Source organism: Fringilla coelebs (assembly GCF_963513975.1).
Source record: "Fringilla coelebs genome assembly, chromosome: 3".
In the NCBI taxonomy this organism is placed as follows: Eukaryota; Metazoa; Chordata; class Aves; order Passeriformes; family Fringillidae; genus Fringilla; species Fringilla coelebs.
In genome coordinates, this window is record NC_140030.1 from 7,909,626 (window position 1) to 7,915,625 (window position 6,000).

The following is a 6,000-nucleotide window of genomic DNA, read 5'->3' on the forward strand; positions in this document are numbered from 1 at the left end:
CAAACTCTGGGCAAATGCAAACTTTTAGGTCACTTCAGAGGCAACAGTCACTTCCTTCCAATCCAAAACACTTAATAAATTTTAAAAACATAAAAGGCAGTATAGAAAGACACAGTTTTCAAACATTATTTTATAAAAATAGTACAAAATTCACAATGATTTACTAATTTAAGCCATCAAAAAACAAACTTTTGCTGTGTAAGAAAAGGTCTGACGCCCTTATGGAAATTTAGCTGGAAGAGAAATTTTCCAAAGCAATACCAGTGATAGGACTTCTTATTCTCCATTGGATCCCTCTTCATTCATCCTGCAGTAACTGGATGGAAATACACAGACCCAAACACTTATGGGGCCAAAAATACCAACCAAAACACTTTTAAAGTGGATCCATTTCTCAATCCAACCCACAGCTCGGCTGCACAGCTGTGCCAGCATAGAAGGCAGACCAACAAATACTAACATGCCTCCTGTTATCATAGCTCATTCCTTTTATCTGTCAGTGAATTCCATGTCTCTCTAAATATCAATAAATTTCTTTTTAATTGAAGCACTTCAGAGCATTTTCAATCTGGCTGATTGCATTTATTACATGTTTCCTACCTTAGACAGCATAACACCATCTAATTTGTGTAATGCTAATTGCTTCCTTTGCTATCTTTCCCTCAGAAACTTAGTTCACCTAAGTTAAATGAAGAAAAGTCATAATACTGACTCCACTGCAAAGTACTGCCAAAGTTTCTCTTGAACTTCAAACAAGTCACAATTTCATTCAGTTTGTAAATATTTTTATGCTCATGTAACTCGTACGCAGCTGTCATCTCCATTTCCACGTCTACCTTTCCTCATTAACATTTTATTTAGGTATCAATGATATTGTTATCAGCACAAAATGTAGTGACACTGATCTTCATTGATACGCTGTTATCTCAAAACACTTGAACCTCTTAACAGCATGAAAGAAAACTGTGCATGACAACAGTGTGCCAGAAATGCAGGATTAACCTAAGCAGCAGCAAAGATCAAAGGAGTACTTTTGCAGATTAGTTACATAAAAGGAAAATAGAAAATTTATCTGTAGGAGACAGAAGTAGGACTGAATTGTTTACAGGCACAAGGAAGGGTTGTCACAGCAACAGTTACAGAGAAGGAGAAAAAATGAGTATATATGGTGACACAAGGAAAAGGGAAGCCAGATGCCCACCAGAAAGATTAAGATTTGAACAATCTCTTTCACAAGATATTGTTAAATATCTGTAATTATGTGATTTGGGTATCGGCTTGGTTCTGGATTAAACACAGTTACAAGGATGTGTCATTTAAAAGAAGATACTGTTGCTCTGAAGACTTAGGCTTGGAAATGCCCTTGCAAAGATTACTCCAAAGGAACACCGTCATATGAAAAATCCTTCTTTACAACATGGCCAATTTACACAGCTCAATTTTAAAATGGAAAGACTCTTAAGAGTATATCTTATTTTCAATATACATTATGCTATTCTGGTTTCGTGTGTTATTTATGGTATACAACAAACTGAAAAGACACAAGACTGATTTTTAATTTACAGCACTTCCAGAGCAGCACAAGAGTATTAGCTTGGCATAGAGCTTTATTCCAGGGTTTTTACTCCAGGTCTGGAAGGTCTGTTTTGACTATTCACAATTTAGATCCTTGTTTGGAGCAGCTGTCCGTTAAATACTTGAAAACTTTTCTGTCCATTAGGTCTCCCTTGAGTTTCCTTTTCTCTATGAAACACCACTCTTCAGCTCCTCTCACAGACATCCACCGTGGGTCTTGTTTCTCTGCCCTATGCCAGCGTGCATTGTCTTTCCTGAACTGCAACAGAGCGGGCAGAACTCAGCTGAAGGCCTGTTCCAGACACTGAAAAGCACTGGTGCAGGTTTTTACACACAGAAAAAATAGGCTGTCACAGCATGAACCACACTGCAGGGGGTGATAATCATTCCTGCCTTAGTTTTGTACATTTCCCATGCCTTCTTCCCAGTGTAGGAAACCACCAACTGTTTGAAAACTAATATACACAACATTCTGAGCCTCCTTTGTCTCTACAACAACCAGCAAAGTGGTGTACCTGTGCAGTACAACCTGCCAGGGCAGGCTTCAGGAGACCTGTATGGTAGCTGCTTTAGGAGAGGTAGGAGAGGTGTGGTAGGAGAGGTGTGGTAGCTACGGCTGCAGAGAAAAGCAGCAATTCCCACCCTGTTGCTGCTCTGATCCCAAAATTTGCACTGATCCTCTCCATTCCTCAAAGCCTGGAGCCACGAGGAATCCCCTGCAAGACTTCGTGCTACAGAGCACAAAATTAATTTTTGCCTATGCTGTGGAAATACTGTGACCCCGTCTGGCTGTACTCAGCCAAGCCAAGCAGACACAATACAATGATTCTGTTCACACACCCCCCAGCACTGTCTGACTTCTTCTGACAACATGATATTGACTCAGGACGAGGCAATTTTATGCAAAATTGCTCATCTTATATTATTTTCATTACTAATCAGCTCCCAGAATGAAGAAGAAACATTTTTAATCTGATAATAAAAAACACATAAAACATCTGTATCCTTAGCTGCTGATCTTAAGTTTTACCATATCATATTTTAGAGGTCTAAATTACATGGTAGTGCCTCATTAACTTTTCCCATTAAGAAATACAATTATGAGATAAATTTGCTCATTCAGTAGTGTCCATAGACTGGATTGAATATATATATGTTTTAAAATTATGCTTATGAAGCTGAGAGAAAATCTCTTTAAATTACTCTTTTCCCTTGTAGCATTGTGTTCTTTAAATGTGTACAAGTTCAGTAAGAAAAGAAAAAATCTAGAGTGCAAAACCATCAACTCTTCATATCTCATCACAACCGTTTCACCTTCGTTCCCTCCCTCTAGAAGGTATCCATAACTCTTCTGTCTCTAACTCTCCTATATTCTTATTAATGTTGTGTTTCAACTAATTAGAAAAGCAGACACCCAAATGATACAACAAATTAAGTTATGAGAAGGCAAATCTGCTCTCCATGCAGGGCCTGAGAACAGATTTGTGAGTCTGCTCAGTGTTTAAGGATAAGCCTGATTCAATGCAATCACATGGTTTTTAAAGGCCGAGATGTGTGCTTTAAATGAGCATGACCACAGGAAACGATTTCTCTAATTTCAGCCTTTTAAACACTTTTCCTTGCATAATTTCATTGAGCCGTTTTCTACCTTACAGACTTCCCTCAAGGGGTTCTGGGTCATTAAAACCCCCAAAGTCACAGGCACATCGTATGCATCGGCAGTGAACAGCTTGGAAAGTCTGGAAAAGAAAGAAAGAAAACCAGAGATGTTTATTTGCAGTACAGGAATAACCACTGTGCCTATGCATATCGTGGCTGTGTGACCAGCCATGGCTCATGGCTGCTTGCCAAGCAGCCTCCAGCCTTCTTCATGCTGTTCTACATGTCAAAATAACCAGGCTGTGGTTACACAAATAAGACACACACTGTTGGGCATGGAAATAAACAACTGGTGTAATAATAACTACCTGCACACCATTCTGGCACTCTGGTAGATTGAGTCAATTCCATTTCAATGGAAATAGCATTTTGCAGATTTTCAACTAACTCTTTTTGAGTTTTTGTGATATTTTCAGTCCATTTGTTGAACTCTATTAGCAGTTTACATATAACACAAGTTACATGATGAAAGTAAGTCTTTAAAAGTACTTAAGTGTATAATTACATGCATAGGAAACAAAAATAGACATTTACGATGAAAATGTCTTTGAGGCATTCTTAAACTGTGGCCTCTGTGGTTTAAATGTTTATTTCTGTCTATTAATATGGATGGTCAATTTAAGTTTTATATTTAAAAAATAGTGAAATCACTGCTGTTCAACAGAATTCTTTGTGAGACTAAAATTATAGTCAGAAAACTGTCTAGTAAAGCCAGCTGGTGGCTCAGGGTCCCAGACACCAAGTGACAATCCTGCTTGGCCAGACTCACCACTGAGGAAAATGGATATTATGAAGGTAAAAACAGGTTAAACATTTGTGTAACAGAACTTGGGAAATTGCCTTGAGCGAGATGTTCAGGTAAGCCGGTGATGGGGAGGAGGGAGGAGGAAATGTCTTTTGCCAAAGGGTTTCAAGGCCAGGCCATATGGGGCTCTGAGAAACCTGGTCTAGTAGAAGGTCTTGCTGTAGGGGATTGGAACAAGATGATCTTTAAGGTCCCTTCCAACCCAAACCATTCTATGACTTACTATTTGAAATGCTATGTCTCTGAAAATCAGCAAGTTTTAATGTGAAGATGCTCTGATGGCAGTTTGGTCAGTCAGACTCACAGATGTGTCTTACATATTTGAATCTGTCCACAGCTCTTGTTAAACCTTCCTTCATTAACTTCAGAGCTTCTTTGTGCTTTGGTTTCCCCTCTGTACAGGCACTCATGCGATATGGCCAAGTCACCACCTAGTGTTCTTCTTTTGCTAAGTTGGAGCTACTTACCTATTTGACCTTGCAACTATTTTAAGCATTTTGTTTTTCCCACACCTTTGTCAGCTCTTTTTTCTGGCACCTTTTCCAGTGTTTCAGCATCCTATCAGGAGTGTGTGTTTCAAAACTGTACAATGATCTGGTACACTGCTCTGCAGTGCTGAGGAGTAGCAAAGTGGCTCAGTCATGCAATATAATTAACTTTTAAAAGGCCTCAGAGACTTATAAGCAGCTATGCTCAATACAATAAATCAGGACCAGGTAGGTTGTATTAGAGTAGTTCTGCATTGAATTTAGATGCTTTCCTCACTTCGGTGTGACCACCTCATGGGATGGGATACACCACACCAGGGACCTGATGTCCTCGTGCCGGAGACATCTCTGCTCTTCTTTGCTACTTCCTCAGGCCTCTCCAGGAGCCACATGGGTGTGAGCAGGCTGGGGGTCCTGTGTGGAAGCGTCACACAATGGATGGCCCCTGGGGGTGATGGAAATGACAAGAGCAGGACCTTAGCCTGGCTGGTGATGCTTTGCTTGATGCTAACCATGCCCTGGGGTGCACCGGGCACAGCACTGACCGCAGGTCAAGGGGTGGAATTGTTCCTCTCTGTTCCGCACTGGTGTGGCTGCACCTTGAGTCCCATGTGGGGTTCTGAGTGCCACAATACAAACAGGACATCTGAAGGAGGGCCATAAAGATGGCAAGGTTATGGAAGGAAAGCCTTATGAGGAGAAGCTGAGGTCACTTGGCTTGTCCAACCTGGAGGAGACTGAGGGGACATTTCATTGTGGTCTTCAACATCCTCATGAGGGGCAGCAGAGGGGCAGACACTGATCCCCCTGGCCACCAGCGACAGGAGCCGGGGGAATGGCCCGGAGTTGTGTCAGGGGAGGTTTACGCTGGATATCGGGAAAGGGCTCTTCACTCAGAGGGTGGCTGGTCAATGGAACGGGCTCCGCAGGGCGGTGGTCCCAGCACCAAGCCTGAGTCGAGGAAGCGTTCTCAGGCACACGGCGTGATACTCGGGGTGTGCCGCGCACGAGAACTGGGCTCGATGGTCCTCGTGGGTGCCTCCCAGCTGCGGATACGCTCTGATTTGTGAGCCCCCACCACCTCCCGCCGCCCGCCCAGCCTCCTCAGCCTCTCAGGGGCGCGGTGGGGAACGGGGGCGGTGGCGGCGCGAGGCGCCCGCCCCGTGCAGGCCCCGCCCGCGCGGCCATAGAGCGCCGCCGCCGCAGAGCGGCCGGGCGGGCGGAGCGGCGCCGGCGCCCCCCGCGGCCGGGCGGAGCTGGGCCCTGCTGGGCCGGGCGGCGCGGGGAGGGGCGGGCCAGGCCCTGCGGGAAGGCGGTGCCCGGCCCAGCCCAGCGCCGCCGGGGCTGCAGGGCCCGGGACCGCCTCAGCGGAGCCGGGCCTGGCCGCCGGCAGGGCGGGTGAGTGAGGCCGCGGTCGCGGCGGGGCGGAGAGGCGGCGGGAGGCGGGGAGGAGCGGGGAGGAGCGGGGCGGGC